This window comes from Trichomonas vaginalis, chromosome IV, assembly GCF_026262505.1.
Source record: "Trichomonas vaginalis G3 chromosome IV, whole genome shotgun sequence".
NCBI lineage: Eukaryota > Parabasalia > Trichomonadida > Trichomonadidae > Trichomonas > Trichomonas vaginalis.
The window spans coordinates 35,035,470-35,048,267 of NC_067206.1; the positions used below are offsets into that span (position 1 = coordinate 35,035,470).

The following is a 12,798-nucleotide window of genomic DNA, read 5'->3' on the forward strand; positions in this document are numbered from 1 at the left end:
AGTTTATAATACAATATTATGTCAAAACTGGCGTACTGTCAATATTTGACGGAGAGAAGTCAGTTCAAGAACAACTTACTGACCTGCTGCCAAAATCTGCTCGATGGAAGCTGTCGTTATGCCAATCTGAGGAGCCCCAGCAGGTTTCATCGAACGAATCTTCAAAAGAGCATCTTCCGTGAAAAGTGCTATTGGTTTTGTTAAACTTCTTTGCTCTCAATTCATCTGGACCGTCTCTGTCACCAGTATATTTATTGTACAGTACCAACCAGTTGAAATACCACCCATAAAGTCTTCTGAGTCAGCAAATGGAATGCCAAGCCAAAAGTTTGAACGGTCTCCATTTGTATATTGAGTTTTTGACCTCCTGTATGAGTCCATACTTTCACATATGGCATAATAGAACTTTGCATTTCAGGGTTAATGGTTGTTGTGAAGTTGTTGTTAAAGTTCATAGCATCTAATGTCAAGTTGTATGACCTCATATCCTCAACTGTAGAATATTCTTCTCTTGGATAATATTTGCCATCTATGTTTATATGATATTTAATACCAGGGTTGTAGAAACAAGAATAGTCATTTATAGTTCGCTGAACAGTACAAACATAGTATCTGCATGTTTCATTGCAGTTGTTAAAGCAATATCTGTTCTTGCACCTGGGTCAGCACTTTGGTTTCCAACTTCACCTGCAAAGTCTTTGACAGATATTTGGTGTATAGGGAACATAAGTGGAACTGCAATATATTTGGCAGCTAAAGCATTTTCTTTAAACAAAGGATGAGAGGCGAATCATCTAAGATAAGAGAACATCTATGAGGGTAGTCTTCCAATCGTAAGATTGCAATTTCTTCGAAATGTATTCTATCTCTTTCTGTTTGTTTCTGAAGTGTTTCTTCTCTAATATTCTCTGCATTTCCTCATTTGGGTCTTTAAACTTAGAATTTATATACCATTTATAGCATTGTACTCAAAACTCTTCTTTGGTACTTCTTTATCCAATCTAACAACTCAGAGTCCTTTTATACATACTAACTTAGACTTCTTTATAAATATCTTTGAACGAATTGACGGTTTGGTCAAATTGACCAGAATGACTACAAATACAACTAACTCATAGAATGGGTTCTTCTCATCTATTCTGTTGTTGTGCAGCCATTTAAGATAAGTGAAAGTCTTACCCGACCAGGTGGTGCAATTAGACCTGTTATACCATTCTGAGCAAATAAGAACTTGTCATGTATGGCTTTATCTGAGCATTTTCTAACTTCTCCTTGTTCTTGTTTAAAACATTCTCAAATTTCTTGTCAATGTCAGCAAACTTTTTTTCTAACATATTTTAGAAAAATTAAAATTTATCTTTTTAGAAAATCTAGCGATTTCGCTATCTATATTCGAGACAACTTTTGACAGCAAAACATCTGTCGACCATAAATCTTACATAGTGTAAACAAGAAAGGTGAATTTGTTCTAAAGTTCTGTTTCTGGAATATAGACAAGCAAACACATAAAACATTACAAGAGCAGTCTTAAAATTTGTCAATGACAGACTTGTTGACAGAGATGACGCCGATTGGAAAGATGAAGTCCAACAAAAGTTCTTAGAATGCAAAGAAGAACATGCGCTGTTCTGAAGATGAAATAGAAAACAGAATAGAAGAGCTATTAAAGGACAAAGACTTTTACAAAAATATGGTTCTGAGAAAGTTTGACATAACTCCACCAGAAAAGAAGAAGAGAAAGAAGAAAAGAAAAGAAAGAAAGAAAGTAGAAGAAGAGAAGAAAGAACCTGAACCAGTTAGAAAAAGAAATTTGACATGTAAAAATAAAATTTTATTTTTAGAACATTTCTGGGTCAATGTCAATGTTCTCTTCCTCTTTAGGAGCAAACACTGGCTTAGACTCTAAAATCTTTTTACCCAATTTACTTGAACTTCAACTATCTTAGACTCATAATATTCATAGTCGTCTCTTCTTTGGTTCATAAGGTAACAAAGTTTGTATGCTTTGCCTTCTTGATTTGAGAACCTTCTGTCAAAATTTTTCTTGACTGCTAACAACCTTCTATGTCTAAGTCTTCAAATTGCACCATTTTTCACAAAGCAAACTTAACTGGTCGATGTTCCAAACTTTGTCAAATGTAGACTTTTCAAAATGGTAGAAGTAAACATTCAAATATGGAATGGGTCTTCTCTTGCTTCTGTCATGTACTTTTTACTGAGATGAATTCTCATCTTTTCTATCGGATAAAAAAAATATTTTTTTAATAAATTTACTCAGAAAAATTTTTCTTTGTATATACCCATTCTGACTCTAAAAGATTTTTGAATTTGCCAAGAATGTCGTTTAGAAGCTGCCATATAACCATATCTTGACAATATTGTTTATATCGATACTATAAAGACTTTCATCTAAACACATAAGTAGTTCATCTATGAACAGTTCATTAACACTCTTGTTTGCTTCTAACAATGTTTGTCTCTCTTCGGTAGTGGAATTTGTCTTGGATTGAACTTGAAAATATCTAATGTCATGAAATATGAGAACAAGTGGTTGTAAAAGTTAGTGTCAAAGTTTCTGCTAAGTCGTCAAAATATTCTGTATCTTGCATATGAGTCTGACGTTCTGACAACTACATATCTTCTGTCAGAACTTTCTAACTTCATCGGAACGAGCTTGTTTGAAACCATATGAATTTGCAACATTTTCACAAACTCTTTGGTCTTTATATTTTCTTTCAACAACTCCAACTTTGTCGTTATAAGACTCTTCAAAGCATCTGAGTTCAAAACTTTGTTGTATCTATACTTTGAAGTTCGTTACATACTATAAGTTCATATATTCTCTATTGAGAGAGTTAAATTTACCGCAGATTTTTTCTAAGTTTGTCATATTCGGTTCGAATAGCCCTCTAACAGTTTGCAAAATATTGTAAAGAAATGTGTTCTTACCTGTTCCTTGTTTTCCAATTAAATGAGAGCAGTTTCATTTTTAGCACTTGGATGTTGTAAGATGTTTGCAAACCAACATAAGATATACTCATAGACTCTTTCGTTTCCATTGCATATAATTTCTTTGACATGGTCTAACCAAGCTTCTATAACATTTTCTTTCCATTCTACTTGTTCGTATTATATCCAGTGAAGATAGATAGAAGTTTGGAGAAGGTGTATAGAACTTTATACCACGAACTGAAAAATCTTCTAACTTTTGACAATAAGATATCCCAAGCATCTAACATCTTCATCCAACTTGTACGACTTTTATTTTCTTAAGTTTCTGTTTACTTCTTGTCTGAAACTATTGTCGCTTTGGTTTGTTAAAGACACATCCCATCTTTCATGACATAACATTCTGGGCAGAGTCGACATAAATGACTAAACGTTTCAAATTCTCGACTGCTTTGTTATAGTCTCGAAATGGACACATATTTCTGAAGGCTTGGAAGTCATAAAATATCAAACATCTATTCTGTACATTTTTATAAAAATAAAAAAAATATTTTTTTATTCTTGACTTTGTTGTTGCTTGCATTTGTTGCATTTGTTGTTCTTGAGCTATTTGTTGTTGAAGTTGTTCTTGTAATACAATACTTTCACCATTGCATCTTCCAATTCGAAACTTTCTGCGTCATTGACAAATACATAGGACATAAAAGTTTACAGGAACAAAGTTTGCGTCAACTAAGGTTAAGTTTATGTTTGCTAAAGTGTTGAGTTTACTAAAGCTGAAAACTCTGCATTCGAATGAACAATAGGCAAACCAGCAGAGAAAGTGTTGTTTATACGCATGAGTATCTTTTGGTCATAGTAGTTTCTGTCGACATTCGAATACACTTTGAACTAAGTTTGAAACAATATATAAAATAGGTGTACTTAAAGTCAATGGAACAGATAACCTTGTATGACACCTTTTCCTGTTATAGGAAACTGTTGGTAGTAAAAACCAGATATAAGTTTTGTATTATAGCTCATATCGTTTATAGTAAACTCAGTCGGACATCCAAACATAATGAAACCTGCTCTAGTTGCAGCACATGTTACATCCGTCCTTAAAGTATTAAATAAGTCAACAAAACCTGTTGGTGGTATATCTGAGTAAGTATCTTCAAAGAGATATTTTTTACATTCACAACAATAAAGTCTTCTGGTGTCAAAAGAGCAAAACAGGCTTTAGTCGTCATTGTGTTTAAGGTTAGTTTACAATACGTCCTTGAGGACTTTGTAAGTTTGTTGTTATAGAATTATATGACTCAGGGTTTTTTAGTCGTAATAGTATAAACCATTATTCTTCTGCCATTTACTTAGCAAATAAATTTTAATGAAATGTTGTGGTCGTCAAATATTTTATGACGTCTGGAAACTATATTTTAAGTTCAACGTTTCACCTCCTTTCATAACGTATATCTTGTCAATGACATTATATGAAACACCACAGCAACAATGTCGGGTTCTATTCTTTGATGTTTATATCGTCTGCCTCTGTCAAAAGTTTCAATAGTTCTTTCAAAACTTCATGAGGTGCAATGACATATGAGTTCACTTTTACAGGGTTGTGTTCGACCAAGTTTAACATTATACCTAAAGCTTGACAAATCTTCTCCTGAGTTTTAAGTTTGTCTTTAAGTTGTTGGTAGTCGTTTCGAATATCTGCAACAGAACTTAAGTCTCTGCTAACTTCAGGATATGTTGGTTGTTCTTTTACAGGAACTATTGTTATACCATCTTCGTCTCGTATGGTTTCCCCACTTCAACATTCTCTTTCTTTGACATTGACAACAACACTTTGACTGTTGTGAGTTGGTGAATTTAACTTCACATCTGCCACCGCCATTAAACCTTTTGAAACACTTACGCTTCTATTTTTCGGAAATGACATTTTACTTAGAATAAAAAGATGGACGTATTGAGTATCTCTTCGAATTGAAGCAGAACAAAGTTTACACACAAACAATACAAGTACATTGACAGAATAGTTCTTTATACAAACATGGAAAATGTTATAGAATAGCAGTCTTTGCTGAACCAAAATATTTTCATAAAGCAAAGAAAGTTGGTATAACTGAAATGGTGAAAGTTCTTGAAGCAGACAAAAAATATAACAACAAAATTACAGATATTTCTAAAGTAAAGTTATAATACAATATTAGTCAAAACTGGCGTACTGTCAATATTTGACGAGAGAAGTCAGTTCAAGAACAACTTACTGACCTGCTGCCAAAATCTGCTCGATGGAAGCTGTCGTTATGCCAATCTGAGGAGCCCCAGCAGGTTTCATCGAACGAATCTTCAAAAGAGCATCTTCCGTGAAAAGTGCTATTGGTTTTGTAAACTTTCTTGCTTTCAATTCATCTGGACCGTCTCTGTCACCAGTATATTGTATTTGTACAGTACAACAGTTGAAATACCACCCATAAAGTCTTCTGAGTCAGCAAATGGAATGCCAAGCCAAAAGTTTGAACGGTCTCCATTTGTATATTGATGTTTTTGACTCCTGTATGAGTCCATACTTTCACATATGGCATAATAGAACTTTGCATTTCAGGGTTAATGGTTGTTGTGAAGTTGTTGTTAAAGTTCATAGCATCTAATGTCAAGTTGTATGACCTCATATCCTCAACTGTAGAATATTCTTCTCTTGGATATATTTGCCATCTATGTTTATAATGATATTAATACCAGGGTTGTAGAAACAAGAATAGTCATTATAGTTCGTCTGAACAGTACAAACATAGTATCTGCATGTTTCATTGCAGTTGTTAAAGCAATATCTGTTCTTGCACCTGGGTCAGCACTTTGGTTTCCAACTTCACCTGCAAAGTCTTTGACAGATATTTGGTGTATAGGGAACATAAGTGGAACTGCAATATATTTGGCAGCTAAAAGCATTTGAAAATATCTGGGTCCAACATATAGACTGCAAGTCTGCTTTCTATTCTCTTGCATTCAATTTTCCATGTGAACTTAACTGGGTCCCAAGCAGTTCCAGCAGCATTGAAATAATAGTTTACTTCCAGTGTTGAGGTTTGAGAAACCAAATCTAAGTCAACTTTGTCTTTGCAAAAGTCGACAATGACATTTGGCTTCCACCATTCACGATGCTGACCAAGCTAATGCTGGCTGGAACTGCTGTTGGACGCCAGTTAAGTTCACTGTATGAAAAGTTTGATGCAAAGAATAGAAAGCAAGACTTGAGCAGTCTATATAGGTTTGGACTCCGATTATTTCAAATTGCTTATAGCCCAAATATCATTCAGTTTCCACATTATGTTCCGCTATACACCAATATGTCTGTCAAAGACCTGTTCAGGTAAAGTTGGAAACCAAATCTAGAGCCAGAGTGCAAAGAACAGATATGCTATTAAGCAACTGCAATAAACATGCAGATACTATGTTGTACTGTTCAGACGACTATAAATGAACTATCTTGCTTACAACCCTGCTATAAACCATATAAACATAGATGGCAAATACTAATCCAAGAGAGAATATCCTCTACAGTTTTAGAGATATGAAGGTCCAACAACTGACATTAGATCTAAATGAACTTTAACAACAAACTTCAACAACAACCATTAATCCTCTGAAAAATGCCAAAAGTTCTATTATGCATATGTGAAAGTATGGTACCATACAGGAGCCAAAACAACTCATATACAAATGGAACCGTTCAAACATTTTGGCTGTGCATTCCATTGCTGACTCAGAAGACTTTATGGGTGTATTTCAACTGTTGGTACATGTCAAATACAATATACTGTATCTCATTCGTGTCGGTCAAAGACGAATTACGCAAATGCAAAGTATTTTGAACTTGCTCTTCGTTCTACAAAGCAGCATATCCATTGTTGAAAACCAACAGACAAAAGAACTTTAGAAGAATTCCTCATATGTTTGCTTACCCTGCGAAACACACGAGGGCAATGAGATTCCGTATTAAAAATGCGTAAAATTGCCAAATGGTTTGAGGAGTTTATGTCATAGACTTCTTAGTAAAATGCTCGTGCAATGTGGGCTTCACCTCGTTACTTGTTATATTTCATTGATGTTTAGATGAAATTCTAGACAGAACGTGAAAGTAGATGGAAACAAGCTTGAAGCAAAGACAAAAACATTAGAAAAAGAATACCACGGCGGCTACCAAAAGGAAAGGAAAAGAACATAAGTATATGATTTACTGAAGAGATGGAGAAATTGAAGAAGACAGAGATATGGTTATGTTGCATTTAGTCGAAAGAACACACAAAGCTTTTACGAACCTTGCTAAGATTTACAAATCTGACAGAAATTGGTTCTATCGCGAAAACTTACCGATTTCAATGACACAAATGAAGATGTGAAAACAAATAGTTCAAGATACAGTTACCTCAAACACACTATGATATTAAAGGTTGTACAATCTTTACCTTAAAGAAGATTGCCATGTTAAAGCGAAAAAATAACAGAGTATTTGACCAACTTCAAACAAGTAGAGTAAATTGAACCTTATTTTTTCAGCTTGATTCAGATGGCTCAGGTAGCTCTATAAGTAAATTCTTGTCAAATCTTCTTGGCATTCCAGTCTTTCATTCCGACATTCCAAGTTCTTCCCGACACTGGAAAAAATTTTCCCGACACGCGGAAAAAATTTCCCGACAACTGAAAAAATTTCCATGTGTGTCGTCCGTAAACCATTCAAATTTTCGAAAATTGAGAACTTTGGTAACGACGACAGAAAAAATTTTCTTCCGACAGGAAAATTTCTTCCAACAGAAAAGTTTTCTTCGACAGAAAAACGTTTCTCTTTCCTCCGAGCTCCTTCGACAGGACACAAACGAATGTCCGACGTACCACAACGAGCCTTCCAAGCCAGAAGACCGAAAGCGCAGCACCACAACAGACTAAGACTAACACTTACATTTTTTACGCTTGACTTTTTACAATTTGAACTTTGTTTGCGTAGATATGAATTCTGAAAGAAGTATGAGGGTCTTGTATGACTTTGTACTTCTCCATAGTTCATGTCTGTCAAACTTACCTGCCATGGACTCTTTCATAAGTTCCATGAAATCGTCTTCGGACAATCCGGAAAAGTAATGTCAGTAAGTATTCTTTTAACATCCTTACTTAAACTCTTTGCTGTCTGTACACAAATGACAACTGAGATGTTAAAGTGTCTGAGCTTCTTAAGAATTCGACACATGTCTTGTTCTCTGTTCTTTAACAAAGGATGAGAGGCAAAGTCATCTAAGATAAGAAGACATCTATGAGGGTAAGTCTTCCAATCGTAAGATTGCAATTTCTTCGAAATGTATTCTATCTCTTTCTGTTTGTTTCTGAAGTGTTTCTTCTCTAATATTCTCTGCATTTCCTCATTTGGGTCTTTAAACTTAGAATTTATATACTCATTTATAGCATTTACTTCAAAACTCTTCTTTGGTACTTCTTTATCCAATCTACAACTCAGAGTCTTTTATACATACTAACTTAGACTTTTTATAATATCTTTGAACGAATTGACGGTTTGGTCAAATTGACCAGAAGTACTACAAATGACAACTAACTCATAGAATGGGTTCTTCTCATCTAGTTCTTGTTGTTGTGCAGCCATTTTAAGATAAGTGAAAGTCTTACCCGACCCAGGTGGTGCAATTAGACCTGTTATACCATTCTGAGCAAATAAGAACTTGTCATGTATGGTTTTATCTGAGCATTTTCTAACTTCCTCTTGTTCTTTTTAAAACATTCTCAAATTTCTTGTCAATGTCAGCAAACTTTTTTTCTAACATATTTTTAGAAAAATTAAAATTTTTATCTTTTTGAAAATGTCTAGCGATTTCGCTATCTATATTCGAGACAACTTTTTCGACAGCAAAACATCTGTCGACCATAAAATCTTACATAGTGTAAACAAGAAAGGTGAATTTGTTCTAAAGTTCTGTTTCTGGGAATATGACAAGAACCATAAAACATTACAAAGAGCAGTCTTAAAATTTGTCAATGACAGACTTGTTGACAGAGATGACGCCGATTGGAAAGATGAAGTCCAACAAAAGTTCTTAGAATGCAAAGAAGACACATGCGCTGTCTTGAAGATGAAATAGAAAACAGAATAGAAGAGCTATTAAAGGACAAAGACTTTTACAAAATATGGTTCTGAGAATTTGACATAACTCCACCAGAGAAGAAGAAGAAGAGAGAGAAGAAAGAAAAGAAAGTAGAAGAAGAGAAGAAAGAACCTGAACCAGAGAAAAAGAAATTTGACATGTAAAAATAAAATTTTATTTTTAGAACATTTCTGGGTCAATGTCAATGTTCTCTTCCTCTTTAGGAGCAAACACTGGCTTAGACTCTAAAATCTTTTTACCAATTTACCTTGAACTTCAACTATCTTAGACTCATAATATTCATAGTCGTCTGCTTTCTTTGGTTCATAAGGTATAACAAGTTTGTATGCTTTGCTTCTTTAAGTTTGAGAACCTTCTGTCAAATTTTCTTTGACTGCTAACAAACCTTCTATGTCTAAGTCTTCAAAATTTCGCAACATTTTTAACAATAGCAAACTTAACTGGTCATGTTCCAAACTTTGCAAATGTAGACTTTTCAAATTGTAGAAGTAAACATTCAAATATGGAATGGGTCTCTTTCTTTGCTCTGCATGTACTTTTTACTGGATGAATTTCGCTCATCTTTTTCTATCGGATAAAAAATATTTTTTTTAAAATTTACTCAGAAAAATTTTTCTTTGTATATACCCATTCTGACATCTAAAAGATTTTGACATTTGCCAAGAATGTCGTTTAGAAGCTGCATATAACCATATCTTGACAATATTGTTTTATATCGATATACAATGACCTTTCATCTAAACACAAAGTAGTTCATCTATGAACAGTTCATATACACTCTTGTTTGCTTCTAACAATGTTTGTCTCTCTTCGGTATGTGGAATTTGTCTTGGATTGAACTTTAGAAATATCTAATGTCATAAATATGAGAACAAGTGGTTGTAAAAGTTAGGTGTCAAAGTTTCTGCTAAGTCGTCAAAATATTCTGTATCTTGCATATGAGTCTGACGTTCTGACAACTACATATCTTCTGTCAGAACTTTCTAACTTCATCGGAACGCATTGTTTGAAACCATATGAAATTTGCAACATTTTCACAAAACTCTTGGTCTTTATATTTTCTTTCAACAACTCCAACTTTGTCTGTTATAAGACTCTTCAAAGCATCTGAGTTCAAAACTTTTGTTGTATCTATACTTTGAAGTTCGTTACATACTATAAGTTTCATATTCTCTATTGAAGAGTTAAATTTACCGCAGATGTTTTCTAAGTTTGTCATATTCGGGTTCGAATAGCCTTCTACAGTTTGCAAAGATATCTGTAAAAAGTGTTCTTACCTGTTCCTTGTTTTCCAATTAAATGAGAGCAGTTTCATTTTTAGCACTTGGATGTTGTAAGATGTTTGCAAACCAACATAAGATATACTCATAGATCTTTCGTTTCCATTGCATATAATTTCTTTGACATGGTCTAACCAAGCTTCTATAAATTTTCTTTTCCATTCTACTTGTTCGTATTTATATCCAGTGAAGATAGAATAGAAGTTTGGAGAAGGTGTATAGAACTTTATACCGAACTGAAAAATCTTCTAACTTTGACAATAAGATATCCCAAGCATCTAACATCTTCATACCAACTTGTACGACTTTTATTTTCTTAAGTTTCTGTTTACATTCTTGTCTGAAACTATTGTCGCTCTTGGTTTGTTAAAGACACATCCCATTCTTTCATGACATAACATTCTGGGGCAGAGTCGACATAAATGACTAAACGTTTCAAATTCTCGACTGCTTTGTTATAGTCTCGAAATGGACACATATTTCTGAAGCTTGGAAGTCATAAAATCTGAAACATCATTTCTGTACATATTTTATAAAAAATAAAAAAAAATATTTTTTTTATTCTTGACTTTGTTGTTTTGCATTTTTGCATTTGTTGTTCTTGAGCTATTTGTTGTTGAAGTTGTTCTTGTATACAATACTTTCACCAGTTGCATCTTCCAATTCGAACATTTCTGCCGTCATTGACAAATACATAGGACATAAAAGTTTTACAGAACAAAGTTTGCGTCAACTAAGTTCAACGTTTATTTGCAAGTGTTTGAGTTTACTAAAGTGAAAATCTGCATTCGAATGAACAATAGGCAAACCAGCAGAGAAAGTGTTGTTTATACGCATAGTATCTTTTGGTCATAGTAGTTTCTGTCGACATTCGAATAACTTTGAACCTAAGTTTGAAACAATATATAAAATAGGTGTACTTAAGTCAATGGAAAGACACCTTGTATGACACCTTTTCCTGTTATGGAAACGTTGGTAGTAAAAACCAGATAAAATTTTGTATTATAGCTCATATCGTTTATAGTAAACTCAGTCGGACATCCAAACATAATGAAACCTGCTCTATTGCAGCACATGTTACATCCGTCCTTAAAGTATTAAATAAGTCAACAAAACCTGTTGGTGGTATATCTGAGTAAGTATCTTCAAAGGAGTATTTTTTACCATTCACAACAATAAATTTCTGGTGTCAAAAGAGCAAAACAGCTTTAGTCGTCATTGTGTTTAAGGTTAGTTTACAATATCGTCCTTGAGGACTTTGTAAGTTTGTTGTTATAGAATTATATGACTCAGGGTTTTTAGTCGTAATAGTATAAACCATATAGTCTTCTGCCATTTATTTAGCAAATAAATTTTAATGAAATGTTGTGGTCGTCAAATATTTTTATGACGTCTGGGAAACTATATTTTAAGTTCAACGTTTCACCTCCTTTCATAACGTATATCTTGTCAATGACATTATATGAAACACCACAGCAACAATGTCGGGTTCTATTTCTTTGATGTTTATATCGTCTGCCTCTGCTCAAAAGTTTCAATAGTTCTTTCAAAACTTCATGAGGTGCAATGACATATGAGTTCACTTTTACAGGGTTGTGTTCGACCAAGTTTAACATTATACCAAAGCTTGACAAATCTTCTCCTGAGTTTTAAGTTTGTCTTTAAGTTGTTGGTAGTCGTTTCGAATATCTGCAACAGAACTTAAGTCTCTGCTAACTTCAGGATATGTTGGTTGTTCTTTTACAGGAACTATTGTTATACCATCTTCGTCTTCGTATGGTTTCCCCACTTCAACATCTCTTTCTTTGACATTGACAACAACACTTTGACTGTTTGTTTGAGTTGGTGAATTTAACTTCACATCTGCCACCGCCATTAAACCTTTTGAAACACTTACGCTTCTATTTTTCGGAAATGACATTTTACTTAGAATAAAAGAATGGACGTATTCGATATCTCTTCGAATTGAAGCAGAACAAAGTTTACACACACAAACAATACAATACATTGACAGAATAGTTCTTTATACAAACAATGGAAAATGTTATAGAATAGCAGTCTTTGCTGAACCAAAATATTTTCATAAAGCAAAGAAAGTTGGTATAACTGAAATGGTGAAAGTTCTTGAAGCAGACAAAAATATAACAACAAAACTTACAGATATTTCTAAAGGTAAGTTTATATACAATATTATGTCAAAACTGGCGTACTGTCAATATTTGACGGAGAGAAGTCAGTTCAAGAACAACTTACTGACCTGCTGCCAAAATCTGCTCGATGGAAGCTGTCGTTATGCCAATCTGAGAGCCCCAGCAGGTTTCATCGAACGAATCTTCAAAAGAGCATCTTCCGTGAAAAGTGCTATTGGTTTTGTAAACTTCTTTGCTTTCAATTCATCTGGACCGGCTCTGTCA

At 33.8% G+C, this 12,798-nt stretch overlaps 1 annotated feature.

The window, feature by feature from the left end:
- Positions 1-12,798: part of a mobile genetic element that runs on past both edges of the window.